Source organism: Canis lupus, chromosome X (assembly GCF_048164855.1).
Source record: "Canis lupus baileyi chromosome X, mCanLup2.hap1, whole genome shotgun sequence".
NCBI classification, from domain to species: Eukaryota; Metazoa; Chordata; class Mammalia; order Carnivora; family Canidae; genus Canis; species Canis lupus.
Window position 1 is genome coordinate 5,197,347 of NC_132876.1, and position 15,966 is coordinate 5,213,312.

Here is a 15,966-nt window from a genome sequence, read left to right on the forward strand (position 1 = left end):
CAGCACTCATCTCTCCATAAAGTAGAGGGACAGCCCAAGCTCCCAGCAACATACTCCTTTCCAAAAGGTTCTACCTTGAGGGTGGGGGGACGGGCATAACCAGATCTGCAAGTGTGTGGTACTGCACAGCAAGTGGCCCGGCAAGGCCAGGACATCCTCTGAGGGTTCAAATGCCTTCCCAAACCTGCTCTCCACCCTCTCAGCGGATTTTCAGGACCTGAGCATCCATTTGGGCCAGGTTAATCCAATGACAGGGTTATCTTTAAGAGAGGTAAAAAGCCCTTATTGTAAGGAGCCAGAGGGCCTGGAAGAGCATAGGCCCAGCAGGGGCCAAGGACATGCCCTCATGCTCATCTGTGCTCCTGCACATCCCCGCTCAGAGCCTTAGTTTACCCATCTGTGAGTCATGAGCCCTCCTGGCTTTGCCATGAGAAGGCTTTCTGCATTTGTAGGGTTGGACGCGGATGACGGAGGGGGTTCTCAGAATCACACCCGGCAGACCCCTCCCCTCCTCCTGAGGCTTCTCTCCAAAGAGAACATGAGGCTCCCAACCCTCAGGACAGGGTCCTGGCCAGGCCCCCAGCCAGGCCCACCACCTAGTTCTCGCAAGGAGCTGGCCAGACCTTTTTAGTTATTTCGGGGGGAGCCAAAGACCCACTTTGACCTCCTGATGCCAGGTGTGACAGTGGGAATGTAGAAAACCAAACCAAATCATTGGCCTTCTCAGATCCCATTTGCTAACCTCTGTAGCAGGCAGATATGGAATCTCCTCCAGGGCCCTAGGCCAGACACACACAGACAGGCCCCACTCAGCAGCTGCACAAGCAGGATCTCTAAGCATGCAAGGCCTGCAGAACTGTCGAGATCGCATAAACACTGCCTGCCTTCCCAAGCCAGAGAGACTCTTTTGTGCTAGTTTGCTTGGGTGTAACTCACACAATGATCAAACAAAGGGAAAAAAGGACTTTAGACCTGATTTTCCTTTGTTAAATTTCTCAGGTCAAATGAGAAGGCAACATGAAGAGTGACCAGTGACCCTAAAGAGAGCAACCCAAGAGTGTGTCCTGAGCCTGATGTCTACAAGACCATCTCACCGATTCCAGCTCTTTTGAATCTCCCACGATGCCATTAGGCTGGGCAGGACTGGCATTCCTGCATCCCCATCTGTCCACCGAAGACACTGCTCAGGTAGGTTTAGGGATTTGCCAAGAATCCCACAGCTGTTCAGTGACCTTTGCTGGAAGGCAAAGCTCATTATTCTTCCCACCACATCATGGTGTTTCTATAGCCATGTGGTAACAGGGATGACCGAACAATCTGCATAGCCCCAGGCACTACATCGAGGTTTCTTAACCCGTCTCAAAGATCCCTGAGGGAATCATGGATAGGCTTCCAGAAAGATCCATGAACCCCGGAAATTAAATGCAACATTGCATATTCTTGTGTGGTGGTCCTTAGACCACAACTTTCATCAGATTCCTAAAGAAGTGTGTGACCCACAAAAGGCAGGGAGCCATCCCAGCTCCAGTGAGACAGGAATAATTTTTGGTATGATTTGGGGCTCAGGAGACGGGCTGGAGTCGGCCTCCCTGGGGGCAAGCTCAGGAGAGCCCTGGCAGCCAGGTGGTCCTGGCTGTTCTCCAATCTCATGAACAGAACAGCTTTACGCAGGGCACAGTGCCACTTTGGTGGGTGGGGGGTGTCCAAAAGGACCTCCGCAAGCCCTGAACACCTCCCACCGGTGTCCTACAGAGCAGATGCTCTCCAAAGCGTGGCAACCCCAGCATCCCATAATTCAAGTCAGAGGTTCCAGATTCTCCCAAGAAAGGGAATCACACTAAAGACAAACAGGGCTGAGGAGGGCAGGGGTTGCCCAGGACCCAGGAAGTGCAAGGTGGGGGCACTGAACCCATATATGCTCTGCTCAGGATTTTGCCAAGAGCCAACCCATAGATGTGACCGAAGAGGCCAGAAAGCCTGTCCCCGGCCATGTGGGGAGCAAGGGCTCCAGAGCCAGCCCTCTGTCTGGGTACCACCTTCCTGAAAGGATGTGGTGAGGATGAGAGAGACAACATCAGCTTCTAGTCCTCAACTTCTGGAGTGACACGCGCTCTCGAAGGCAACGTGCGTCTCCTTCCTGAGACGAAAGGAAGAGCCACTTCTCTGCCCCTGAGACAGGTGCACACATGAGAGGAAAAGTCCGGCTCTCCTGCACAACCTGCTGACCTGGGGCTCAGCCTCCTGCTGTGGACTCCGGATAGCACCGGGCAGGGGGAGCAAAGGATGCTCTGCCCCTGAGACAGGTGCACACATGAGAGGAAAAGTCCAGCTCTCCTGCACAACCTGCTGACCTGGGGCTCAGCCTCCTGCTGTGGACTCCGAATAGCACCGGGCAGGGGGAGCAAAGGACGCTCTGAGGGCCTCCAGCCCCGGGTCCGGGTCCGAGGATCCAGACCTCCCAAAAGCCCCAGAGAGGGGACCAGCCTCGGGCTCCCACACCCACTGCTGCTGTTCAGCCAGAGAGGACAGACGAGGGCTGCCAAGGGGCTGTCACTCTGGGGAGATGCAGGGAGGAGGAGGGAGGGAAGCCCTTGGGGAGCCTCCCAGTGAGGGGAGCCCTTGGGTTTAGACTTTCTTGGTGTCGCCTGGGGAGTAGACCGTGGGGGGCTCTAGCTTGACCTCCCTGGGGCTGCAGGCCCACCACCCAGCCTTGGAGAATGCCAGGCAGGGTCCCCGTCACTCTCCAGGGCGACGCACAGGCCACAGGCGGGGTGACAGGAGCACCGTGACCCTCCTCCGTATTGTCAGGGCTGTGGCTGCCACTAACCCAGTCTCGCTCTTTATCCCGGCACTGGGGTGTGCCTGGAAACAACCAGATCGTGTTCACTTTCATTCAAATAGCAGCACCAAGATTTGAACACCAAGTGTGTCAACTTTGACTCCTTATCCCTAAAATGAACTTTAGAGTGGCAGCGAAATGAAATGGCATACACTTCCTTGAGCTTTTGTGACAACATGTTCACGCACCAAACTGCGAAGAAAATGTAGTAATTAGAGGTTAAATTAATCCTTGACAGACAAGTGTTTTAGTAACACTGTGGCCTCCTCCCCAAACCTAGCATAACGCGTGCCAGGCCTTCACGTGACGCTGGCAACCACACCACAAACTACCGTCCCACTTAAAATTCCGAGGTCGGCGCTGGAACTTCCAGAGGCAGATATTAACACTGAGATCTCATTAAGAACAAAACCCAAACAATCCCCAAAACTGCCAACAGAGCCCACCCAGCCAAGCCCTCCAAGGGCCCGGCTGCCCGACTGTCCATCATCAGCTGGAAAACAAGACCGGACACACTCCTTTCTGAGCGCCTCCCCCCAAAGTCCCAGGCCCCAGATTGCTCCTTAACTTATAACCTGCTGGCTTCACCAGTTTAGCCTGATTGCAAGGCGCCCTGAGGAGACCCATAAGCCATGCACGCCACGAGCCCACCTCTTCTGCTCTTCCTCAAAAGGAGAGGTCTGTGTGCCCACAGGAGGGGTGCAAAGTGGATGTTCCGGACTCAGATGGTTGACCCAAGAGTCAGTGTCCCCTCGGGAAAGTTGGACCCCACCCTGGGCCTCATATTTGTCTTCTGTAAAGTCATAAGGCTTAACTCTTCCAGCTAGAAAGTTCTCCATCTTTCAGTGCAGGAGTTTGTAGGTGAGTTGGGGGCATCCATGCCAACCGTGGGCAGGAACTGTACTCAATAGACTAATGGGGCCATACAAAGGAAGGCAGAAGGGCTTCCACCTCCTCCCCTCTTGTGTCACTGAGCCTCTAGAAGAAGCTAGGGGTAGGGAGTTTCAAGTTCAAACACGGGGCAAAATACGAAAGCAGGTGCCACTCGCTAACTCATGCCCCGTGGCATCCAGCGGTCTTTCCTGGAATGGAGAGAAATGTGTCCTGATGGCCTGGGGTCCAGGTGCTCGGACAGGTGGAGGGAAGGGGGAGACACAATGGCCAGCTGGCCAGGCCCCCTTCTAGCATGATGGAATCCTGCGCTCAGCCCCATCCTCCTCTGGGCCTCATGGAAGAGTTCTGTGCTCAGAAAACAGCATCACCCAAACCCCCACTTAATGGCTATTTACTGGGCATAGCAAGAAGCAGGGCACCCCGGGAGGGGAAGGAAGCTGAGCCCCCCACCCGAGGAAATGAGGAGATTTCCAAGCTGAGACCCAGGTGGTAGAGAAAGGGGCGCTGGCTGCCCCCCGGGGTCAGAGCAGGACTGGGTTGCTATGGGTGAGCTCCTCCTCCACCACTGTCCAGAAGAGCCCCCCCACCATGGTGTGGGCCAGGGAGGGAAGGGAGCTCTGAAGCTGCGGTTCCTGGGAGGACCCGAGGAACCCTTCTAGGCAAGGAAAGTTCTCGCAGACTTTGCAAAGGGCTTTTTCTTTCTGGTGCTCCTTAGACCCTGTCTCTGGAGGCTTTTACTCTGGGGAGCCCATTGTCAGCAAAGTCCCTCACTATGCCTCACCCTGGGAGATGTTTTGGGGTTGTGACAAATGTGATTGCTTTGGAAAATCTGAAGAGGTCAGATCCTAGGTGGGGGGGGGGGGACTTGAGGCCCAAAGGAAATCAGGGAGGCTCTGTAAACAGGGGGAATAAAGAAAGCAACAGGGTGGGGGAGGGAAGAAACACAACTCTCTTGCTTCCAACCCTCCCCTTGCATAAAATGCAAGGGCTGGTCATTCGGAGCAGGACACCCCTGGGACCATGCGTCCCCAGTGCCCGAAGGTAAAGACTGTATACCACATGCTACTGTTCCTCGCCTCCACGGGACCCCTGACCAACTGCCCAATGGCTCTGTGGGGCCCTTTCTTCCTTTGCTACTGTTGCAGCCAAGTGACAACAGTGACAACAGCAACAAGTAATAAGCCTTGCCAGAGAATCCCATCAGGTGCATGCAGATTCAGGAAGCTTCCCTGCTCGAGACCTGAAGATGTTTCAGAACTCAGTGTCTGCAAAATCAGACTGCTTCCAAGTGAGCTTCAAGAGGCTTCTTTCCTGCCATACAGCTGACTGATGCTGCCTAGGTTACCCTGGGTGGCGGCGCTGGGAGGGGGCTGATGGGAATCAGTTTTATTGTGCTGGTGCATAGTAACAGGCTCCTGCTCCCTGCCATCTATCTCCCTCCCTGGCCACATCTGTCTGCTCCAACAAACACTCAGCCTTTTCTGCTTGGATAAGGAGATTTTCTAGTTACATCCATTATATGGGTATCAACATTTATGGCAGCGAGATAATTGCCAAAGAGCTCAGAGGATAAAAGGTCCTTCTTCATAATGTTCGCACCCACCCCCCACGTTAAAAAAAAATCAATATTAAAATCAAGCAGGACAGTGGCAGATTCTCGCATGGCCGCTGTGTCCTCAAAGTTGGAAATGTGATTTAAAAAAGACGAACAAACACCTAGCTGGAAGAGGAAGAAAAGAAAAGGTTCAACGGTGAGTTCAGAGCCCAGACTCCAGCGAGGGTGGCGTGAGTGCAGATGGAAGGCCTTTTTGTCCTTGAAACCTTTGCTAAATAACTGCAAAGCAGCAAATCTGCTCTCTATTAGATGAGTCCTTTGGAAACATGCCAGTCTAATTTCAAAGAGTTTAGATCCTGTTATCTGTAAACCAACTCAATGATTAGGAGGCCTGAGATCCCCAGATTACAGGTACAGGACTAGAAGCCTTCCAGAATGCCTCCCAGCCTCCACCCTCTCTGCTTCTGGGGGAGAAGTTCACACCACCAGCAAAAGACACAGAGAAGGAGCACTTCTCACTTTCATATTGTTTTGCTTGGCCTTCTGCCATTTTTTTTTTCTACTCTGTCTTTTTGCTGTCCCTCCAAAGCTCAGCCCCATCTCTTTGTCTGTGTGGCCACTTTCCCCAAAGGTGTTTTTCTTTCCCCGAAAAATGACTATTTCATTTACAAATTGCATTGTGTTCGAGCTGGAAGGAACTCAGACTCTCAGGTCATGAGGGGGCGGTGGGGTAGGCAGGAGAAGCAAGGAGCCGGGACGGACTTGCCCAAGATCACTCAGCTAATTAGTGGAGAAAGTATTCTAGAATACAAGTTTGCCAGCTCCTGGGCTAATTATCTCTCCAATGCACCGCTGCAGAAAAAAAAAAAAAAAAAAAGAGGGGGGAAGAAAAAGAAAATCCGACTCTTTAAAAAAATAAAAAAGAAAAAAAAGGTTAACTGCATAGAGGAAGCCCCTTTAAAGAAGAAGCGTCGTCCAACTATTGACAGAACCACTGGTCTAAGATCAGTTTCTGCCCAATTCATAAGCCTGGAGAGTCACTGAGTTTCCTAGGGATGATCTATTAACAGGTGCATTTTAAGCCTTAGGTGATTTGCTTAAAATTGGGGGGGAGGGGGATGATATTAAACATGCTGGCCAGGCTTGAAAAAAAGTCCCTTTCCTTATTGAAAAGGATCAACAATAGTCAATCTCTTACCTCAAGGTGCCCTGAATGTGTAGCCCCCACCCCCACCCCAGCAACAGGCTATTTCCTGGTTGAGTTTAAAAATTCAATGACGTTCCTGTTTCAACCCACACATCTGTGTCACTGTCAGCGTCAGTGGCAGGAAAACAGACGAAGTCACCCTTTGCTAATGATTTCCTAACATGGAATTTCCTTGTATCTCCTCAAGCCTTTCTTCTTCTAAAGCCAAACTGTTTTCCCCCCCCCTCTCAAACACACTGTACTGCAGGAAAACTAAAATGGTCACGGCCGGAAGGGATGATTTCTAAGGAGATCTTATAAGGAAGCGCTGCAGATCTTTGTGATATTTTTAATGTGTGTGCGTTGGGGGGGTGGGGTGGGGGAGAGCTGCTAGTTTTTCTAAAGCCAATGTGAACAAAACGGAGAGATTTTTCTCCCAGGCATCTGGGAATATCTCAACCCCTCTCCTGCCTCCCTCTTCCCAAGTTCCACTTTGAGCAACATTCTTTTATCAGTATTAAAGGAGACACACGCACGGTCTGCTCGCGTGGGGACCAGGGGGACAGAGGGCGGGGCAGCACCCAGAGTAGCGGACAGGCGGGTGGAGGACCAGCAAAGCACAAAGCCATGGAGGAGCCCATCTCCTCTCTGGTCTGGAGACCATCCCATTTTAATATGCCAACTGGTCATCTAGAGAAAAGAGGGATGTTACTTTAAGGCAAAGAAGCTGATTAGCTGCTCTGGCTGGCAGCAAACAGCTGGTCTGTCCGGCAGGTTCAAGGCCATTTCAGCTACTCTCTTATGGAGGCACCATATGTTCCATCTCGCACATCAGCAGCTTTATTTTCCAATGATCTTGCTCCAGAAGGGAAGCACAAAAGGGGGAGGAGAAGGTAGAAGCCGCGGTTTACCCTTTGAGTACTTTCTCGTGGTTGTAGGTGCAGTTGGGATGTGTGTGTGTGTGGGGAGGGGGGGGGCGGTGAGGGGGACGGGACGTTAGGGCTTCACCTTCGATTCCAAAAATGAGAGAACAAATGTCTGACCAACACTGTCGCATAACGTCCAGAGATGGGAGTGGAGTGGATGGGGGGAAACAGGCAAAAAGGTACAAATAATTTGCTGCCCGTGAGATTAAATGGGAAGGGGGTCGAAGGCGGCAAGAGATCGGGAGATCGAGATCAGATCGGGAGAAATCTGACTTCGCTCTTTGGACCCCGCCCCCTTCTCCTTATTTGTCAAGTTTTCTTATTGTCAGTATTCCTTTCCCCAACAGAACAAACTTTACGAGTGGAGCGGACGGCTTTGGCGAGGGCGGTGGGGGCGGAGGCGGGGCAGGCCGACGGGTGGCGAAAGGTTACTTCTAACAGGTTTAACATTCCTCGCTGCAGTCCGAGTGCCCACGAGTTGGGGGGGCAGGGAGGGCAGGTGTAGGGGATACGGCCCCGCTAAATTCTCAATCCAACTAATGCCGGTAGCCCACGCGTCCTGGACACCCCCAACTATCCCGCGCTGGGTCCGCGCAGAGGCGACACAGCGACCCACGGTCCGGAGGTGCTTCCCCGTCCCCGCGGCCCGCCTAGGCTGCGCGAACCTCCGAGGCGGCGGTTCCGACTCCCTCCGGGCCTCCAAACAAAGGGGGACCGCGGAGCATTTAAGCCCCGGAGTGGGGGGGAAGGGGGGCTGCGGGGATGGTGGCCGGCGGGAGGGCGCAGGAAGGAGTGAGGAGCATAGCCGCAGGGTGGCGAAAGCCTCACAGTCACGGCCGTCGTCTCAGCCACCCGCCGGCGCGACAGCCGCCCGGAGCCGGGAGGTGAGGGGCCCGGGCTGCAAAGCGAAACCGAGGAAAGGGCGCCCCCTATGCCCGCGCCCGGCGAGCGCAGCGGCGAGCCGCATCTGCCCTTCCCGCGGAGCGTGCTCGGCCTCTGCGTCCTCCCGTTCGCCGCGCAGCCCGCGGGGCCGTCCCGGCCGCTGGAACCCTGGGGGTCCGCCGCGGGCAGGCGGGGCGCGCGGTGGGCGCCAGGAGCTCGAGGGCTCCCCACGCCTGCTGGGGTGCCCGGGGACGGTCTTCGCAACACAGCCCCCTCCCCCACCGCCTACACTTGCCCTCCTGTCCCGAACGGCTCGAGGCCACTGGGAGGCAGCCGCCCCCGCCCCCTGTCTCTGCGTCCCTTTCCCCCTTCCCTCTCTTCAGCCTCCTGGGAAACAAAGGGGCTTTTTATAAAGCGGATTGTTGGCGGCTGCGGCGGCGGGGGTAGGAGGGAGGGGGGATCTATAAAGACAAGAAGAGGTGGGGTGGGGGGAGAAGCTGCGCGGCCTCCGGGAGCCCCAAGCGGCCCGGCGGCCGGGAAGCCCCCGCGGGTGCGCGGCCCACCCCGCCCGGCCCGTGGGCACTCGGGCGGCGGCCCGCGTCTGCCAAGGGTTGGGCTGCGCCGCTGCGATGCTGCCCGCCGGCTCGCCGCAGCTGCCCGGGAGGGAACACGATCGCCGGGGCCGCGGGGCAGGGGCGGTGGGGACCGCACGGCTCCCGCGGGGTTCTCCCCGGGGAGACTCGGGCCCTCTCCCCGCCAACTCTTTCGAAATTGCTTGGGCTCGGGGAGACTTTGCGTCTTTGTTCCAGCACGGCCGCCTCTCGTACGCTCGGCTCGCTCGCCCTCACAGACAATGTCCCGGGGCCGGCCTCGGTCGGCTACCCGCAAGCGACACGTTCGCGGTGGGGACGGCACCCCGGGGGGATTCCTTCTGCTGCCAAACAACGACGACAAGCCACCCTAGCAAGTGGAGTCCCTGCTCCCCACGTCCCCCAGCCATCCTGTGCTCCCTCCCGCGCACACACTCACACCCACACTCGAGGTGCCTGGCTCAGCCGCACTGAGCTGCGCGAGCACCGTGGGGCTGAGCCCCCAGCCCGAGGTGCGTCAGTTTGCTCGGGTTCCGACGACTTCAGGGCAGTTTTCTGGCAGGCTAATCCTATTAGCGTCTGCTCAGTCCGCGTTTAATCACGGATCAAAATCAGACGGTACGGCCAGCTTTCCAAGTGGCTTCGGACACACTGCATCGGGACAGAGTCTAGCCGAGCCAACTGGCCCAGAAAAGTATTTGGCGGCGCTCCGGGGGGCTTCCCGCCCGCCCTTGCCGGCGCCGGGCGCCGGGCTCTGCCGCCGCTCCGAGGCCTGGGAGCTCCGAGCGCGGGGGCGCCGGGAGCTCCGGGCAGGAGCCCAGTCGGGGCTGCCTTGAGCCGCCAGCTTCGCTCGGGGCTGCTCTCCAGAGGAGGATTTGGCAGGGGAGGGAGCGCCAGGCAGCGGGCTCGGCGCACGCACACTCCACACTCCCGCTCAGTGGCGGCAAAGCGGGTTGGGGTGTGTGTGTGTGTACGGGGGGCGGTGGAATCCTTTGCCCAGCGCCCACTGTCCACCGGCCCAGGCTCAGGGAGCTGGCATGCGATGGGAGCGTCGCCGGTGGCATCCGGGCGCCAGCGGCCCGGGGGGGCGCCAGAACGGAGTGAGAGCCTCCCGGTGAGCCCGGCGGGGCCAGAGAAGCCCGGGTGGCTCGCGCCCCTCTGCCTTCCGCTCCCACCCCCTGCCTGCCCCGCCGCCCCCGGCACTTCACTGCCCCCGCCCGATTCCAGACACCCGATGGGCGCCGGAGAGCGGGCAGAGGCCGAAGTCCCGGGCGACGGGAGCTGCGCTCAGGCCGGCCACGGCCAGTTCGAGAAGGGGGCCGGCCGCGCGGAGCGCCAGGTGGGCCGTGTGCTCGCAGCAAACTTTGGGGTCCCTTAGATCCTCCGCGACGGGAACCACCAGTGCGGGCCACAAGTGCACCCCGGAGCCCCCAGAGCGGCTGGACCTCCCGCTCCCGCCCTCAGCCTTACCGTGCTGCGGAGCTCCCTCGGCGGCGGCGGGGGCAGTGCCCGAGGGGCGGGCGGCCGCCGGCGCAGGCAGCCTGGCCTCGGGCACCCGCCGAGCGGCCCGGCCCGGTTGCGGATCACCCCCTGGCTAGCGGCCGGTGCCCCCGCGCCCGCCCGCCGCCGGCTGCTTCAGCTCGCGGCCAAGTTCATGCCGGCGGCGCTGCAGTGGCGGCCTCAATCTGCTCGCTCCATTCCCACCGCCCGGCTCCGCGCCGCGCGCCCGGAAGGTGGAGTTTCGGGGGTTTAAGTTACTGATAGGCATTTCTCACTGCTGTGTCACTCGGGGAGGAGGAGACACGCACGCCGCACACTCACACACCCTCACACTCACGGCGACGAGCGGCTCCGGCCTTAAAGGGGAAGCTGCGCTGCCCCGCCCGCGACCCCGGCAGCCCCGAGCCCCGAAACGCCGAGTTTCCAGGCCGGATGGGGCCGGGGCAGCGGAAGCGCGGCGGCCGCCCCAGGGGCCTCCCCGGCCCTCCTGCCACTCTTCGAAAGGGAAAGCGGCCGCGGGCTGGCTTCCCTGCGGTCGCCTCGGTCCTCCGGTCCACTGGAGCCGAGGCAGCCGCGGAGGGCGGGAGGGGAGGACGGGGGCCGCCGCCGCACTTACCTCGGAGGCTCGGCGCACGGCAGGAGGTGGTCGGCGCCCTCGGCGGCAGGTGGCCCGTCTAGACGGTGCGCTGATAGGGAGGAGCGACAGCGGGGTGACCGAGAGCCCCTGGGCACGAGCGGATGGAGCTCGCCCGAGGGCAGCAGGAAGAGCCCTGCGCGCTCGGGAAACCCGCACGCGGCAGGTAGCCTTCCCGCGTCTGGGCAGAGCAGGCTGGAGAGCCGCGCGCGCCCCTGACAGACGGAGAGCAGCGGGGAGAGCGGGAGCGCCAGCACTCACCAGCGACAGGGCTAGACAGCGCGCGAGACTGGCAGACACCGAGAGGGGCAGAGGGAAAGACGGAAATCGACAGAGGCACGGGCAGACCGACAGAAAAGGACAGAGACAGGGGGCTAGAGGGACACCAGGGGAGAGAGTGGAGGGACCCAGAACGACAGCAGGTCCCTGGGAGACACCGGAGCGGCACAGGGCAGGGAGTCTCACCATAAACTAGCCTGTCCAATCCACTCCCACCCGCAGGACACACACCCCTTTCCTATTCTGAGCGGAGACTGACCCCAGGGCTGGGGGCTGGAACCCCCTCCTCCCTCGCCCTGGGGGGGGGGGCGCTCACCTTCAGTGGTGGCTGTTGGGTGGGTAGCGCCTGTCCCACTGGCGCTGCGTCTGCTAGCTGGCTCTCGCCCGGACAGCCAAGCCGACCTGCTGTGACGGCAGTGGGGACCAGTGCTCTCAGGTGGCAGCTACAGAACTGCACCCACCAGCCTAGTGTCCTCCTTCCCCCCTCCCGTCCCCCGCTCTCTCCCTCATCCCCTCCTCCACTGCCCGTCAGCACCCCCACCAGCACCCCCACCCCACCTCCGCGCAGACCTTGTCTGTGCTGCCCGCCACTATGCCCAGCCAGGAGCCCAGGGGCGCCAGCCAGGCTCCCGCCCCACCGGCCCGGGCGGTGGAAGCCCCTTCCCGAGCTGGGCGCAGCGGTCCGCTCTCTGCCAGGGGTTACCCTGGGGCAGACACCTGCGGCTTCTGCAAGAACATGAGTTCCTTGTGAACCGCCCGCCGGCAGGAGCGCGCTCTCCGCCCTCTGCCCTCGTGCGGAGGCCGGCGGCTCCCCTCCCCCCACACCCGGGTACTGGCCTGCGCCCCTTCTCCGGGATCCCCGGCGGGGTCCGTTTCCTAACCTGGACTTCCTGGCTGGTAGCCGCCGCTGGGGCTGAGCTCGGCCCACGGACGCCGGCCGCGTCTGGTCCGACAGCAGCAGCGCCGGCGAAGCCCCAGAGCCCAATCACAGCTCCTGGCCGCACCTCAGAGTAGCTAGCGACCTGTCTCCACCACATCTGGTCGCACTCGGCCGAGCCGCGGGCCAGGAATAAAGGGGTGGGCCCGCCGCCCACTCGGCCCCTCCTTCTCCCTGCGCCCACGCCCTCGGCCCTCGGAAAGCGCTGGGGCCCCCTATGAGAACCAACCAAAGTCCCTTCGTGGGCTACGTAGGCGAGATGGAGCTGGGCGCCTGCCTCTGAGAGCGTTTCCCAAAGTTCCCAGGCTGAGCTGCGGGTGTCAGCGCCTACCGTGAGGCACAGGTGTCAGACTCCCTCTCCGGAGCCCCCGGTGCGCCAGGGCGAGCCTGGCCCCACCAGGCGCCTTGCGGCTGCAGGGCTCAGGCCCGGCTGTTGGATAGGAATCCACCTTGGCCGGGTCCAGAGGAGGCTGCTCTGGAGAGGGCCAGCGGCCTGGAGAAGTTACCCCTCTCTGCTGAAGGAACCCATCGCACCCCCTACCTTCACCCCAGACACCCCTTCCTGCAAGGAGGAAGCATCATCTGAGAGACACCATGTCCCCTTCAGCGAAAGAGAGCTCCCGTGTGTCTTGAAGAGAATCTCATTAAACACAGCAGACCAGGGGTGTGTGTGGGGGGGAAACAGCGGGGTGGGTGATGTCCATACCCCCGAGTGTCCTGGGAGCCTGTGAAGTGACAACTGCACCTGTGTCAGATGGCCAGTTGCCTGCTTGGCACTGCCACCTGGATGGCCACTAGATATCTCAAATTGCATGTGGCCTGAGCAGAGCTCCTGGTCATCCCCAAGCCAACCTCAGCTAATGACAGCTCCATCATTCAGGTTGCCCCAGCTGGGTTCCCTGGAACCTTCCTTGATTTCTTCTCTGACACTCACAGCCCACATCCAGAGGGGCAGACGACTCTGGTTCCATCTTCAAAGGGCACCCACAATCCCAGCCTTCCCTTCTTCTCCATCCACTACTCCCCTCAGGCCCTACCACCATCATCTCCCACCTGGGTTACCCCAATAGCCACCTAACAGGGGGCTCTGTTTCCTACCTCCCCCAGTCACCTCCTCCCTCAATCCCCGTCCAATCCCTGATGTCTACACCCCTGCAGTGGCTCCCCAGTTCACTAGGTAAAAGTGAATTGCTTCTGGCGGCCTAGAAGGGCCTGCACGACACGTCCCGGTCCCCTAGTCTGGATGATATCCTCTTCCCTTGCTCGGCTAGCAAGCTCCAGGCTTCCCAACTCTTCCTTAACACACCAGGCACGTCCCTCAGGGCCTTTGCACCCACTGTTCCCTCTACTGGAATGCATTTTCCCAGAAATCTCTGGGGCTGGCCCCCTCATTTCCTTTAATATCGACACAAATGTCACCTGGCCTCCCTATGTAACATTTCAAAGCCCCACACCCATCCGTGGCACTTCCTCTCGCCTTCCCTGCTTTGTTTTCTCTTTAGCACTTAGCACCAGCTGACCTCTATAGGTTTGAACCCAGGAGGGCTACCACCAGGGCCTGCTGTACCCTCTGCTGTCCTCGCAGCTCCTAGCACAGTGCCTGGCAGCAGATACGAATGTTGGTTGGATTCTATTTTCTTGGAACTCTTCTGGAGACCCTGGGGGTCCTGGACTTGTACACACACACGGGGAAAGCGGTCCATAGCTGTGGCACGTCTTTGGTTTCCTGAGCTGAGCAAAGGATGGAGGTCAGGCAAAGAGCTTTGCATTAGCCATGACACCAGCCTCAGGTCGGGTCAGCGAGTGGCACTGTGGTCCAGGTGTGCCATGCTTTTCAGTGATGATTGGAAACAGGTTCCCTGTGGTTGCCACCTTGGGTTGGTGCAAGATTGATGGGGGAAATAGGAGAGGAGGCCAGAGACATAGGCTGGATGAGGGCCTTCTCCACACTGAAGAGACTGGCGATGAGACCCTTTTGTCACCCAAAATGCAGACCAAGTCCAGAGCTAACAGCTCCTTACAATTACTGAGGCTCAGTCTGTGTTTTATCCGCAAGAATCCCTGTACACAACGCGGTTTAAGCCATCATCATCCCCACGTTCTAGATGAGGAATCGGGAGGCTCAGAGAGGTGAAGGGCCATGTCCGGGGTCAGAGCTTGAGAGCTGCAGAGCAGTAAACAACTGGGCCTCAGAGCTTAGGCTGCGTCCACCTGCAGTGTGGCCATCCGGATTCAGCATGTGCAGTCCTGGGTCCAGGTGACAAAAGGAATCTCACAGGGCTCTCGAGGCGCTGCTCTTTTCCTGGGAGAACCTCCCGGCCTTGCTGCCGAGAGGCCGCCAGGACATCGCCATAGCTTGGGCTATGCGGGTCCAGGGGCATCATGCCAAGGCTGATGTGGGTCCTGCCTTTGATCTGCCCCAAACCTGGAGCTCAAGGGTTATGAAAACAGTGGCCATCTGTCCTATTCCTATGAACGCATACTAAGTTTTCCTGAGTTTTTGTGACAAATGCTGGGGGTGTAAGTGGGCCTAGAATTTGGAAAACAGGGGTACTGACTTCAAATAAACAAATATCCGGTTGCTCTGTTCTTCATTACTCCTCTGCTCCAAAGCATTCTGTGGCTCCCTACTGCCCATGGCACTCCATCCCAGCTCCTCAGGCCGGCATTCAATGCCCTCCCCTGGTGGGCCATGGCCTTCCATTCCAGATTTCTCGCCTGTTGCTTTCCCAGGTGCCCCTGGGCCTCCTGTCTGGCTGGACTGTTAACTGGACACCAAACAATTCCTGGTTTTTCCTACCTCTGCATATTTGCCCATGCATTTCCCCTCCCTAGAATTCCAGCTCTCCTGTCCAATTCTCACCTGACCTTCAGGGCTTACCTCAGAAGTCTCCTCCTCTGTGAAGCCCGGCTTGAGATCCACCAGAGTGCCGTGTAGGTGCCCTCCCTCCCTTGGCCATCCATATAGCCCCTTTGTATCTCACTGGTTCTACAGGACCCTACCCCCGGCTCTGCCCACTTCCCTGGTTTACCAGGGACTTTGAGGATTCCCCCCAAAGCCTATGTGATGAACTCATGCTAGAGGGGGTTCGAGATGCCCTCTGCATGAGAGAATCCAGATCCAGAGGGAAGGAGAGAGGTAATGGACATGGCATCTTCCTCCTCACCAGCACCCCCCCCCCCCGCCACTATCCATATGTAGAGGTTGTCAGCTGTGCCCATCTGGAGGTCACCGCTTTCTCCTGCTCCCCCGCCTCTCCCCTGCCTCTGAGCCCCCTGTAGCCACACTCCGGCCATGCAGAGGCTCTGCTCCACAGCCTGGGCTCTGAGTTCTAGGTTCCGAAAGCACTCCCTCAGGGCCTGGTGACTCCTCTGATATTCCTGACCCTGGTGGCCACAGCAGACTGGAGGCCACACCAACAGGAACCAGGACAGACAAATGCCCCAGTTGTCTCCTGAGTAAAACGGGGTCATGGTAGTACCTGCCTTACTGCAGTGGAGTCTATACCTACAAGTGGAATTTCTGGGTCATATGGTAACTCCATGCTTAAGATTTTGAGGAGCTGGACACCTGGGTGGCTCAGTGGTTGAGCATCTGCCTTCAGCTCAGGGCGTGATCCCAGGGTCCTGGGATCGAGTCCAGCATCGGGCTCCTGCAGGAAGCCTGCTTATGTCTCTGCCTCTCTCTGTATCTCACGAATAAATTTTAAAAATCTTTAAAAAAGATTTTGAGGAGCTGACAAA

At 58.5% G+C, this 15,966-nt stretch overlaps 1 protein-coding gene across 12 annotated transcripts in view; it reads right to left on the reverse strand.

The window, feature by feature from the left end:
* MAMLD1 (mastermind like domain containing 1) overlaps positions 1-12,327 on the reverse strand; it is a 121,897-nt gene extending 109,570 nt beyond the window's left edge. For 3 of the 12 annotated variants that reach the window (XM_072817706.1, XM_072817704.1, XM_072817705.1), the window contains exon 1: positions 10,343-10,616. The gene's annotated coding sequence lies outside the window, so the exon portion shown is untranslated. Of the gene's footprint in view, positions 1-10,342; positions 10,617-10,988; positions 11,059-11,601; positions 11,691-11,855; positions 12,009-12,166 lie in introns of those variants that run through there. The other 9 variants (XM_072817702.1, XM_072817698.1, XM_072817696.1 and 6 more) reach the window with 5 other exon arrangements.
* Positions 12,328-15,966: the final 3,639 nt, after the last annotated feature.